The 14,107-nt window shown below is 48.3% G+C and overlaps 1 protein-coding gene across 1 annotated transcript in view; it reads right to left on the bottom strand.

Moving 5' to 3' along the window:
• Window positions 1-14,107, bottom strand: part of PTPRA (protein tyrosine phosphatase receptor type A) — a 111,899-nt gene that overhangs the window by 81,624 nt on the left and 16,168 nt on the right. Inside the window, exon 2 of the mRNA XM_050321041.1 lies at window positions 2,945-3,082. The gene's annotated coding sequence lies outside the window, so the exon portion shown is untranslated. The remainder of the gene's footprint in view (window positions 1-2,944; window positions 3,083-14,107) is intronic.

Below are 14,107 nucleotides of genomic sequence, written 5' to 3'. Positions count from 1 at the left end.
GGAGAACAATGAAGTTCAATTGGGCAAAAAATGCTTCTTTTTTTCTTTTTTTTTTTTTTTTTTTTTTTTAAATCTGACCCCAAAATCTAAAAGAAGAATTTGCCATGAGAAGGTACCTGTGTGTTGGAGGTGACATCTGTGCCATCCACAGCCCCAAAGCTGCCCTCATCCAACACCAGCAATAGGTGACAGACACAGCTGAGACATCTACAACCACAGCAACCAAACCTTCCTCCCCACACTCAGCCTGAAATTGCACTGGGAGGCCTCAGAAATCCCACAGGATTCCAACCAATCTCCAGTTGCCTTGAAAGCATAATTAACTGCAATTGCCTTTTGATTTTATCTCCATTTTCTCAGGTTCTGGGCGATTTGGGAAAGCTCTCCGTGTACCTACAGGTGAGTATTCACCCCAGTGCGTGCACCTACTTGTCTGGAGCTACCAACTTCCCAGCCTGTCTGCTTTTCTCAGGGCCTCCTTGGAGAATGAAACTTAGGGAGGAAGCCCATCCTTTGGGAAATTCTCCTTCTTATCCTGTATAGTCACTGATAAAAAGCTTTTTGCTCCTGCTGGTGATACAGAGGAGCTCGAACCAAGGGAGTGCTCAAGCTCAGCTTGGCTCCACGAGGCTCAGCTTCCCACAGTGTTTTCTGACAAATTGCTCTCACAGGGATTTCAAAAAGAAACGATGAGGAGTTGGCCTTTGCAGTAAGAAAGAGATTTTTCCTCCCTTCTCCACATAAATTTTTAAAGTTTCTCCAAGTGGTTTTTAGTCAATCCAAGGTGTTAGTGAATCACGGGCGGACAGGTGACCTACAGCACCATCCCCTCTTACAAACAGAGAGGGCAAACATGGAAAAAGAACATGAGCTTTAAGGAAAATTGTTCGGGATCCCAAGCTTTCCAACTAGAACCTTTCAGGATATACTGGAGGTTTTAGAGCTAAACTTTGAAGTCTCCTCTGCAAACACAAGCTCCCAGCACTACCACAAGTAGCACCACTACTGCTACACAGCCTGTGCTACGTCTGAGCTGGAATAAATGTGTGACACTGCTGAAACAGCTGACAAAAAGAGGACAGCAACTTGTGACAAGTGAATGTGACCCATGCAAACAAAGCCCAGAAATCCAGCGATCCATCTGAGTGGACAGCTTTGTACAGGCTTCATGCCATTAGTTTTCTCCCACATAATCCCAATCTGAATGCTCTGGCCCTGTGACACGAATCAGGAAGTGATGGATAATGAAACACAAGCATAAAAGGGTGCTCAAGCCCTTCCAGCTATTGGCTATTTTATAACCCCTGTTTTAGAGGGAGAAAACACTCAGCCCCAAACACCTTTCCAGTGGCCCACGGGAGTCAAGAGGCTCCTGGTACAACAAACACCCTGGAATCTTCCTGTGGCTCTAAAAAGGTTTTTCTTATACCAGCAAAAACTGAGTAATAAATGGAGTCTGGGCTATTAATGTTCACGTTGAGCATCATACACAAACTCCTTCTGTATCTCTGACTTTAGTCTTGTTGAATTTAATCCTTTTCTGGGGCCAGCTATGGAGAAAGAAGGCACCAAACACAAAGTCCTTCTTCTAGGACAGTTGGCCACTTTTCAGTGAATTACAATCACAGAATATCCTGAGTTGGAAGGGACCCACAAGGATCATCCAAGTCCAACTCCTGGCCCTGCACAGGACAGCCCCAATTACTGGGATTAATTCACCTGTTTTCTTCAATAGGAGTTTTGCCCAAATCAAAAAGAGAGCAAAAAAAAAAAAAAAAAAGACTTAAAAATACATGTAGCAAAACACAACAGGAAATTCAGTGAAGTCCAGAGAGAAACACACACAAACAGAACTGAAACTCCTCCCTAAGTATCACACAAATTCAAAGGGAAGGATTTAGTCATCCTTAAAAGTCAGGATTGGTTTCAGTTTGGCACGGAGGTACCACACCAGGTTTGCAAAGAGTTCAAAGAATTTTTATATGAAACCATAAATTGGTCGAGTTTGTGAAGCAGGGCAGTGTTGGCAGGACCCTGTGTACAGGCATTAAGGAAATATCAAACCACAAATACAAACTTCTTCCCCAGACAGGGTGAATCTGTGGGAGCCACAGCAACAAGAAATGCTTTAAGAAAAGACCCTGATTATATGAATCACCAGGTCTCACACGCACATCTCCGCTTGCTACTCCAGCAGCACCGTCCTAGCGCCGAATCCGTTTGGGTTGGAAGGAGTCCTTTGGAATACCCAACGAGAAATCTGACAGTAAGGTTTTTTATTTTTAATTTTTAAAAGCATTCCTCAATCTTTTCCTCAAGTCAGACCACGGGAAGAACTTTGACCAGAAAAACTTCCCCACAAACTCCCTGATGGATGTTGGGGTTTTAATTCACCAGTGCCCTGAGTAATGCTCCTTCTTACTTCATAACCTTCCTTCTTACTCCATGACCTTCCTTTCCTCAAAAAGACTCTGGGCTTTTTCTTTCCCTTCTCCTTAATAAATCACTCATGCCAGAATTCCGTGCCCATCTGTGCCAAGGGAAGAGCACAGGTCAATGTATTTCAGATTAATGCTGGTTAGGGAGACAAGAAGAAAAAAACCTTAAGAAAAGCCCTCAAAACAGCGCAAGTATCAATGCCCAAACTCTACACATCTCACTACAAAACCTACAAGTTTCAAAAACGAAAGATTCTTTTGGGTAAATTAACAAAAAGAAAAAAAAAAGCTGGACTTGTTCAAGTTTGCATCAAAACAAAGACAACACCCCCAGTTAAAGAAGACCATGCTCATTAAGATCAGACAAGGGAACGATGGAGCGCAGCTTTGACCCTGTAAGGCTGAGGGATGTGAATCCATGAGGAAGCTGTACAACCTGGAACCTCCAAAGGCTACACCAGTACCACCTCCATACCCAAAACAGCTCATTAATGCTCCTACTGTACCTTAAAAGGGACGTTCATTCACCTCTTCACCTCCCCAAGGCGACGGTCAAAGCTTTTTCCGATTAATACCAAACCGGGACGAGGGTGAGGAGTAAACAATCAATCCTTATTAAGGCTGAGGAGTATTCCCGATGCTCCCTGCAAAAGAGGAACACCCAGTGAATGGTTTGTGCCAAGATGAGGGAGTCATTTCACACCCAGATCACTCATATTAAACAAACAGACTTTTTACTGCCCCGGCTACTTGAGTTTTATTGGGGATGACCGGGACTGTCCCACATAATCGAGATTGTCCCAGACACTAATGTAGGCTCCATGTAAAATAAGTTTATCCAAGCATTCCGAGCACAGTTGGAGGAACACCAGCCTGCAGAAGGCATGGAGGTGGTCAAGAAGAAGACTGAAGACCACAGCTCAAGGGATTTGGGGAATAACCCAAGTTTATGCAGCCTGCTAATACACCAGGAGCTAATGAACAACAAAGAAATCAGCCATAAATTGAGAGGACAGGGAACATACAGCACTTGGCCTGAAGCTGGAAAGATCTCCATTTCTCCCAGATTTTACATCCAAAACTAGACAACTGCCTTAAAAACAACCTTATTTTCTCTTTTCTTGGGGAACGGAAGGTTTGTGGGCAGGAGTAGGGTACTTGACAGGCCAGACAGCATCAGTGGGAAAAGGGGACGAGCCTTTCATCCCCACCAGCTCTTCTGGAGGCCTGGAAAGGGGGAAGGTGCCTTCAAAGCTATGCTCTGCTCATGAAAACGGCCCCGAAATGGAATGAGGGATGTATCAGCTAGAGCATCTACAGGAGTGAGAGGTGGCTCTTCTGGAGCTGTGGGTATGCTGGCAAGGAGGAGAGGAAAACAATAACTATTTCAGCAGGCTGGGGGAGGGCCGAGTGAATTATTCCCTTGGCAACCAGCTTCATGGGACCTGGTTCTCTCCTCAGTTATTCAGTTATATATATTTGGCTCCTCAGTTACTTTCTGTAGGACTTTTCCAGTTTTAGATTTCAAACCCAAGCTGGTCACATTTTCCACAGGCTGCACAATGCACAAACAAGGCAAGATGCATTTTTATAAGGCAAGGCCATGTCTCAAATAGCTGAAACCACCTATGCTGGTGGAACATCTGGCAAAATTTGACGTCCTCCTCAAGGCAGCGAGAGAAAAGCTGATGCTCTTTGTTCTAACTCTTTAATAGAGCATTAAAGTCCTCTCACAGAGGGTGAGTGCACAGCACCCAAACCACCCACCAGCACCCAGGCAGCAGAACCGATGTCAGAGAGCTCCAAGAGCAGCTCCCAGGATTCCCTTAAACATCTGGGTGGTAGGTGAAGGGAGACCTTTGGGCTGCAGAGCACCACTGAAAGAATCAATATCCCTGCTCCAGCTCAGAGCAGTGCAGTGCCAGGTTCCCAATCTGCATTTGATAAATGGGATGATCAGTTTAGGTATTAGGATTCCTAGATACTGGGAAGGAATTCTTGCATATAAGGAAGAAATTCTTCCCTGTGAGGGTGGTGAGGGACTGGAATGGAATTCCCAGAGAAGCTGTGGCTGCCCCATCCCTGGAAGTGTTCAAGGCCAGGTTGGATGGGGCTTGGAGCAACCTGGGATAATGGAAGGTGTCCCTGCCCATGGCCTGGAATTAGATGGTCTTGAAGATCCCTTCCAACTCAAACCATCCTGTGATTCTACGAATTTATTTATTTTTAGCTGTAAAAAGGATTTAGAAAAGAAATTCTGCAGACACAGGGAGGGAGCAGCAGAGCATCCTCTCCCCTGGTGGTGCAGCAGAGCTCCCTGGACACCCACTCCACCGCTTTGCATTCCCCAACAAACAACCCGGCCCCGCTCACAGCAACGCGGATTCCCGATCCGGCTCTGCAGCAAAACAGGCTCCCTCTAATTATCCCCCAGCCTGACAACATCCAAATGGTGGAACAGGAACATGTCAGGGACTCAAAAGGAGGGAGTGTGAAAACAAGCCCGTCTCCTTTCTCCGTTCACACCGCAGGTCCCGAGCACACGAGAAGGACTCGCTCCCGCCTGAGTCACTCCCAGCAACAGCCACAGAGAATTCCCACGCAGGAGCTGTTTTTTACAAAATTATTTCAAGAAACAAGAGGATGGCGAGAGTCACTTTGGGACTGGAAGGAGCAACGGTGTGATGAGAAGGATCAGTCAGGTCCGTAGAGCCTTATTAGAAGTGATTTATATGCAAGTAAAACAAATATCCCCCCTACTTTTCCAGGAAAACGCCAAATTCCATACTGATTTACACGCTTTCCAATCTCATTGACTTCAGAGGGATCGCCTGCGGTAGGAATCACCGGGCTGTGGCCTCCCAGCAACAGAGTAATCCCTTCATATTCCCCCTTTCAAAAAGCCCCATCATCCGACCAGGTGCTGCAGCTCAGACCCCAGGAGATGAGTCCCAGCCCTGCAGCAACACTTCTCGCCCTGCCAAAGCTCCAAAGCTCGGGAAGGGGGGGAAAGGGAAATAAAAGTCCGCTGATGGAAATGCCTCGCCGCGCGTGGCTGAGCTGGGGCAGAGGCACGAACCCTCCTTCCACCTAATTAAACCCAGATCCAAAAGCTGTTCTGATCCGAGGGCAATTAAGTGTTTTTGTTAGGAAGGGTAGGGATAAATTAACTCCTAACTTTGGCCCTAATCTTTTTTTTTTTTCATTGTTGCTTGAGTTCTCCCACTTCCTAAGATTTCGGCGTTTCCTCGTGATAAGGGGGAGCTCCAGGCTGCCAGCTCATCTCATGCCTTCTCTCCCAGGCATCTGGGCAGATGCTTCCCCCCCAAATAAGCTCTTAAAAATCACAGGATCTGCTTCTCCATTTAACAAACATCGGTGCAAAAGGCAACTGCTGACCCCACTCTTTCATCACAGCTGTTATTTACAGCTACCAGCACACTGGGAGAGATGATAATAAATGTTTAATGGTCCAGCAAACACCAAGGGCTTTATCTCCAGCCCATTTCCAAGCCTGATCAAATATAATAATCCTTTGTATGTCTGTCTGCCACTTCCCTGGTTTCCTGTGGGATGGTGTTCTACATTCACACATGGATGGGGGTTAGCTATAGGGAAGGGGGGGGTACTTTATAGGGACACGATGTTTTCCCTGCTTCCACATCAATTTGTTGCTCTCAGAAGGGCAGGACTATGCACCGACCTGTTGGACCTCAAATTCTGTATAATAGAGAAGTGCAGGCAGTATCTGCCTCTGGGATTCAGTGAAGCAGTTATTTATATCGGGATTATTACACATAGGAAGTGGAGAATATGTGGAGGAAGTTGAGAGAAGTATCACTTACTTACAGACTGGGCAGATAAACCACTTCCTCAGCGCTGAAATAGAAGATCTATTCCCCCTCCAATTATAGCTGTGGGTCCATTACTCAATATTCCCTCCCCATGCAAGTCTTACTTATCTTCCCGAGCCTCATCTCTCCCAGATGATACTGTAAATGAGTCATTTGACACGCTAAAGCAAAGCAGTTAAGGTTTTATTACTCTATTACACACCACCGTGACAAGCTTCCCCAAAGACCTGATGCTAAATCACAGCCTAATTCTGGTATGGGAAAGTGATCCTAAATCACAGCCTAATTCTGGTATGGGAAAGTGATCCCAAATCACAGTCCAATTCTGGTTTGGGAATCTCACACGACCCAGATACAAACACACCCAAAAACACCACAAGGACTTTGCAGGCGAGACCTCACCCACGTGAGGTTCTGTGGTACCATCAGCTATTCATCACACAGGTCCCAGGAACCAGACCTGCTCCATAGTTTTCCAGACCATATTCAAGGTTTAATTCTTTTTTTTTCAGGTACTGGTGAGGTCTTCTGATACCTCCAGAGCCAACTGACTCCACCAACACCACCACCCCTCAACTCGGATGGTGGGAGGGAGCCGCTTCCCAGATCGATCTGGTTAAACTGGAGGGTCCTCTGACTCCAATCCTTGCAGAAGGAGAAGGGATCAGGGCAGGATTATGTAAAGGAAGGCTCGAGGCCAAAATAAAGGAGCCTGGGGGCAGGGCTGTCATCAGGGCGTAGCTCAGCTGTGCCTCCACTCACCGGCCCCTTCCCTCCCTCCCTCCCTCCCTCCCTCCCTCCACGGGACATTTTTTCACTCAGCGTGGCCAGGAGGCTCTTGCCGAGGGTGTTTAGAAGCCCACGGAGCTGCCAAAAACGTCGAATCAGAGCGCGGTGAGAGCTCACAACAAACCCAGCACCGCTCGGCTGCGCGGACCCAAAAAATCGGGAAAAGCAAAAGACCTCCCGGCAATTACACCCAAAGGGTTTCCTGCCTCTGCACGAAATCTTTGTTTGCTTTGGGTTTTAGTGGTAGATGGGAGCACAGACTACAGTTTGTGGGAGATAGGTTACTGCTGCTAATGCAAAGAGCTTTTTTCCCCTTCCCCTCCGAACAGATAAAAGCACTAAAAAACGCTGCTCTGAAACAGCTTGGTTCTGCGTTCACAGATGGCACCAAAAATTAGCATTATTTATCAGCGGCTTTAGTCATTTTTATAAAGAAAAACAGATAAAAGAAGACATGAACCTGAATTAAGTATATTTCTTCCCCCTTTTTTTTTTTTTTCTTTGCAACTAATATTTCAAAATGCAGCAGGGAAAGAGCATTTTGCAGTTTTAGTAAACCACGCTTAAAAAAAAAAAAGAAAAAAAAAAAGATACATTTACCCAAGAAGGAGAATGAAAACATGCAGAACAATAAGAGTCACGGAAGTTTGCTCTGAGGAGACAGCTGGGAAGGTGAAAGGAGGAAGCAAGCAAAGAAAACACACAGCATAAAGACAGAAATTACACCAAAACAGCAGGAGAAGGATTACTGAGCCATTTCACATTTTTACAGCACTGCACGCAGCGAGGGAGGTGTGATCACACAGGGCTGTGCGATGCCAAATGTAGCTGCATTTGTGCAGTCACACCCCTACAGAGGGCTCAGCCCAGCCCTTGCATCTCCTCGGGACCTCAACCTCCTTATCTCAGAATCACAGAGCATTTGAGGTCGGAAGGAACCTCTGGAAGCCACTTGGTCCAACCCCCTGCTCGGCAGGGCCACACAGAGCCGGCTGCCCAGGACTGTGCCCAGATAAACTTTGAGTATCTCCAAGGATGGAGACTCCACAACCTCTCTGGGCAACCTGTGCCAGTGCTTGGTCACTCCCACAGTCAAAACGTGTTCCCTGATGTTCACAGGGACCCTGCTGGGTCTCAGTGTGTGCCCACTGTCCCCTGTCCTGTCCCTGGGCACCACAGGGCAGAGCCTGGCTCCGTCCTCTCTGCACCCTCCCTGCAGGCGTTGATGGACACTGATGAGACCCCCAGAGCCTTCTCTTCTCCAGGCTGAGCTGTCCCAGCTCCCTCAGCCTTTCCTCAGAGCAGAGGTGCTCCAGTGCCTTCCCTGGGCTCTCTCCAGCCTGTCCCTGTCTCTCTGGTACTGGGGAGCCAGAACTGGACCCAGTGCTGCTGGTGTGGCCTCACCAGTGCTGGGCAGAGGGGCAGGACCCCCCTCCCTCGACCTGCTGGCACTGCTGTGTCTCTCACAGCTCAGGGTACCACTGTCCTTTGTCACACAGGGCTCAGGGTCAGGTTGGTGCCCACCAGGGACCCCCAAGTCCTTTCCTGCCAAGCTCCTTCCCAGCTGGGTGGCCCCAGCACAGACTGGTTCCCTGAGGAATTGCAGGGAAACAGCAAATGCAAGAAAGAGAAACACTTGCAGGCCACTACGACGTCTGCTGTCAGACGGGAAAGCTCATCACCACAGAGCTTAGTTCAGATGAAGGACAAACAAAAAAGGCACAGAGAGCATCATATGATAAATAGGCATAATTTTCTCCAGTAGTGAAGCCTGTCCTCGCTGCAAGGACTTGCCATTTCCTCCCAGCACAAATGGATTACTCATGGACAGAGAAGCCAGGGGCAAAATTAACTCTTGGAGCCCAGCATGTCCCTGGAGATGAGCTCAATCCCAGCCTGCACCTTTCCTTCCAGCACACAGACCAGGAGCCTGATGGCCTCTTTGCTTGCTTCCATCAACCACAATAATTACTTTAACTTTTAGCTCCTTGATTTTGGCAGAGACTCTCTTAAAAGCCGAAGGAAGAACAATTAAATGCAAGAATTAAGTGAAATAAGGTGCCAACAAGGGTTTGGTGTCTGCCCCTCTTCCCTTAAGTGGGGTGGAAGATTAAGTGCTCAGCACATGGGCTCCTGAGAAAGCCTCCAAAGGGAGGAACCCTCAGAAGAGATCCAAAAAGCCTTTTTCTTAATAGAAATCATCCAGAACTTGCCAAAAACAAAGCTAAATCCTGCAGGACTGGGGAGATGGAGCCTTGGCTTCAGCTCCCTCGTGGGCTCGGCAGTACAAATCCACACAGCAGGGAGAGCAGTCTGGTCAGCCCAAGGTCTGTTCTGATGTTGTGCTGCTGGGCAGCCAAATGTGCAAGTCACTAGTCCAAGAAGTACGGAGTGCAGTGATTTATGGAATTACCTACCGGGGAATTCTGGCCACGGCCCTCCTCCTCAGGATTTTAATGTGTTTTACAGAAGATATTCATTGGACTTGAGGAACCCACAAAGCACTTGCACTGAGACGTTGCTGGCAAGAGGGGCCAGGACACAATTCCTTCCCTTTTATGTTCTCACGTGCTCAGGTTGGAGTGGCAATGAGGGACACAGCACCTGTGCTTCACACAGCCAGACACTGCTGCAGGTTTCTCACCGAGGATCAAAGGAGTGGGAAACCAACACCTTGGCCCCCAATGAGCCCAGGATCCTGGGATCACAGTTCTGATCTTAATTTAATTTCATTCATATTTTTGAAGAACACAGGTCATCAAAAATTGTCTCTTACTCAGAGAGTAACAGCTGCATGACAGTCACATTCCAAGTTTTCGACTCATTCATGAATTCAAAAGCAAGGCCGAGGAGATGCACCATTAAGTCCAGTTTCCTTATTTTTTTGAGAACAGGTATAATTATCCCCAACTTCACAGACACCAGCCACTCCTAGAGAAGTGACCTGACAAACAGCGAGATGACAGAAGCAGCAACAAAGCCCACTCACCCTGCCACTGGTCTCATGTCTCACAAAAAATAACTGCCTTCCCACCCAGAACTAAAGGTTACAACTACAGAGAGAATGAGTCAAGCCGGAAAGACCTATTTAAAAAAATGGGGAAAAAAATGGAAAAAAAAATTGTTTTATGAAAACACACAGGTTGTATAACGCAGGAGAGAGAGGCTGTTTCTGCACTGCACCTTGTTTGCTCACGCTTTGTCTCAGCTGCCAACCAACGAATTAAATACTTCAGTTAAAACTTCGCTCATCTGGTACCTTTAATACTTCACTTAGTCACTAGAAACAGAACATCTGTTTTGCTCTGAGGCTTTCGGCAGTGACTCAACGTTATCTGCACTGCTGGACTGCTGGAGACGAGCGCTCCTGAGTTTTCCACCCCCCCTGCTCCTCCCCACCCTTAGCAACAGGGAGGAGAAATCGGCCGGCCTAAAAAAATCGCGTTGCAAAATCACGACAGCCAGACACAAGTCGAGGAGGAAGCGCAGGACACGGGGAGGTTTCATCCTCAGCTGGGAACAACCTGGATCGATACACCTTTGGCCTCCGGGCTCTGGAGAAGCAGGAGCCTCCCGCTGCGTTTACAGCGAGCTCGATAAACGCGCCGCAATTAAAACGACTCCAGCGGCCTCCCAGCGTGCGTGCATCCCCCGGAAAGGTTCATCTGTGATTTAACCTCCGCTCCAGGCTCCAGGCTCCAGGCTCCAGGCACGGCATCGCATCTCCATCGGCAGGGAAGCTCCCGAGGTGGAGGCGCAGCTTCGGGGGAGAGGATGCGGCAGCAGGAAATGCCCCGGCACCCAGGGACCCAATTAACTCGCCGATAAAAAGGCACCGGCGCCCCATTACCACGGAAGACGCTGCGCCTGCACAAAGGCACGCCTGGGAAAGGGACTCCAAGGATAACATATGCTGAGTGTGTGTGCAAGGGAAGAGCGCGGGCGCGGCGATTCTTGTCCTGCTGGAAGGGAAGAAGGGATCGGGGTAGCGTCCAAGGGAGCCGACGAGCCCATCGTTCAAAGCCGCTTCCCACCCCCCGTGCGCAGGGATGATCCTGCTGCTCGTTCGGTGAGTGAATATTTCCCCTGGAAGAGCATCAGGCATAAAGCAAAGCCAAAGATCTCCACCTCACCCAGCGGTGGATATAAAACAGCCCCATGGGTCTGAAAGGCGGATACTCGGGTTGGTTTTATGGGGGTTTCACGGAATCACAGAATTCGGTTTTATGGAGTCTCACAGAATATCCTGAGCTCGAAGGGTCCCACAATATTCATCGAGTCCAACTCCTGTTTCAGTCTCCCCCACCAGAGGTGGGCACACCACACTGGCAGAAACACAGAATCATTTAGGTTGGAAAAGACCTCAGAGATCATCAAGCCCAAAACCTGTGACCAGCCCTCACCTCGTCACCCAGCCCAGATCACTGAGTGCCACGTCCAGTCTTTCCCTGAACACCACCAGGGATGGTGACTCCATCACCTCCCTGGGCAGCCCATTCCAATGTTTAATCACCCTTTCTGTGAAGAATTTCCTCCTCATGTCCAACCTGAACCTCCCCTGGCACAACTTTAGGTTACAAGGGGTTCACTGGGAGGGTTTTATGATTCACTTCACCCTCACATGAAGATAAGGGCACTGCCATTGAGGATGTGGATATCAACCCGCCGGGGAACAGAGGTCCAAAGGGAAATCTGAGAAATTCCCTACTGCTGGCTCCCCCTGAGCACTTTAACCTCTGAAAGGTTTTCCTCTCCTTCAACAAAATCTTAAAACTGAGTGTGGATAGGGAGACAGCCTGAGACCCTCCCAGTGTGCAGGACAGACCTCATCCAAGAGCCATTTAAATCAGTAACTCCAACAGCAACACGCAGCAGGTCTAGGAAGCAAGGTCAGACCCGCACCAGCACGTACCATTTTCTCCCCAGACACTTCTCAGTCTCCAGCATGGACTGCTTCAACACAGGGATCTTTATATTTCCTTACCAAGAGTTTATCCAGTCACCTTTTAGATCCATGTATGTTTTTAAGCATCCTACAACAAGTAGCAGCACAGGGTACCCAGAGAAGCTGTGATTGCTCCATCCGTGGAAGTGTCCAAGGTCAGGTTGGACGGGGCTTGGAGCAACCTGGTCTAGCAGAAGGTGTGAAGGTGTTTCACACCCATGGCAGGGGTGTGAAACTGGATGATCTTTAAAGTCCCTTCAAACCCAAACCATGCTGTGGTTCTGTGAATAACACAAGTGGTGGAGGTGCTTGCAGACACTGACGGCACACAGAGGGAGGATGTGCCACCAGGACAGCACCATCACCTCCAAAAATCACGATCCCCAGAGCTCCCAAAGCTCTTGAGCCCTCACCCCAGACACTTCACGGCATTTGACACAGACCACAGTGAATGAGTGTTGCCGTGCCAGTCCCAGGGATTCAAACTGGGCTCCTCATCAGAGCCTCTGCGGGCAGCGAAGCAGCAGAACTGGTTTGCAAGAGAGAAAAGGGAAGAAAACACAGATGACTCTGATAACACGTCTAATTAATAAAGCATAAACGAGACGGGCTGGTTCAGGCTGCGCGTCCCATCTGCTCCGACTCCGGCCGGGATGGTTCCCATCTCCACGAGCACCACTTCCCATGCAGATATTCCCTCATGCTGACAAGCCAAAGATGTGCCTTCAGCACCCGGGCACGCACTCTCTGTGGTATTACTGCACATCCCTGTGTTCTTTTCCTTAGGAAAAAGGGGATGGACAATGAAAAATATGAGTGACCAGTATGCAAAGGATGGTCCTGAGGCACCAAGGCCACGTCCCAAGAACCAAACACAAGTATGAGTTGGTATGAGTTTGCTGTATCTTCATAGTCCTCCATGGCCTCCAGAGAGGTACTAACCTACCTTTGAAGACTTAACCCCAAAACACTTAATATTTTTTAATCTGTTGCACTTTGACTTCACCATCAGCTTGTGTGAACTTCTATGGTGTAAATGCTGATTTATAGAGATTTATTTGTGGAGTGATTAGGTCCAGTTCCCTCAGGTTAGCAGTTAGAGTTATGATGCCACAAGATCAGGTTCAGACAAGGTCTTGATCTCTGCATCTTTCTCGTCCTTCTTTTGAAAAAATAAGCAGAGAAGACACAAACAGGAGACTCCCAGTAATGGGAAACATCCAGACACTCTCACCAACGTGCACCCTGGCCCTTAAAAGCTTCAACAAAAGGAAGAGAGTAACAAAAGGGAGAAACAGGAAAACGGTGGTCAAGTGGTGCTGATAGTTCTGGTGCTTTCTGAGGACAGGCTGACTCATTGTCCCCAGTTAAAGCCCAAACACCAACACCAGTCAGTCTGCTGGCACTGGGAGCTCATGGGTTTTGCAGGTTTCATTGCTACAGGTGGATTCAGTGAAAATGGGAACCTTCCAAGGAGAGTAAATCCTTCAGAGGCAGAGAGGAGACTACAGTCAGTTCCAGACAAGCTTCCACTGTATCACTACATGCATGGCCACACCACACCTGCTCCCAAAAAAACCAGCAAGAATCAGACCCTGAAAAGACAATCCACTACATTCTTGTTTTAAAAAATGGGAGGGAATGAGCAGTGTCCTATTGGGAAAGTCCACACCACACCTACGATGGCAGAGAAGAAAGAAATCAGCCCAGTGCTCAAGCCAGGCAAACGGGGAACGCCAAGGTTTTATTAGAGCAAAACCTTGAGCAACTTGGATGCAAACAGGCTCATCTCCACCTGGGATGCCAAGATCCTTTCACTGTCTTCCTATTGAAGAGGTATGAAAATCAAAAAGGTCTGACCTGCACCCAGGGTTGGCTCAAGGAAGGACCAGGGAGGATTTGCCATCGCAGGAGAATCCGCAGCCCGAGCCACCGAGCTCCAGTTGGGACATCCAACCCTCACGGCTCCCTCCAGCCCAGCTTCTGTCTCCACAGCCCTCAAAATTCAACAGCAACAAACTGCTGCTTGTAAATCACAGTTGCTACACCGAGAATTATCGCACATCGCAGTGTCAAGGGAA

This window comes from Myiozetetes cayanensis, unplaced genomic scaffold, assembly GCF_022539395.1.
Source record: "Myiozetetes cayanensis isolate MyiCay16 unplaced genomic scaffold, myiCay2020 scf26, whole genome shotgun sequence".
NCBI classification, from domain to species: domain Eukaryota; kingdom Metazoa; phylum Chordata; class Aves; order Passeriformes; family Tyrannidae; genus Myiozetetes; species Myiozetetes cayanensis.
This window is presented reverse-complemented; position numbering and strand designations above follow the sequence as displayed.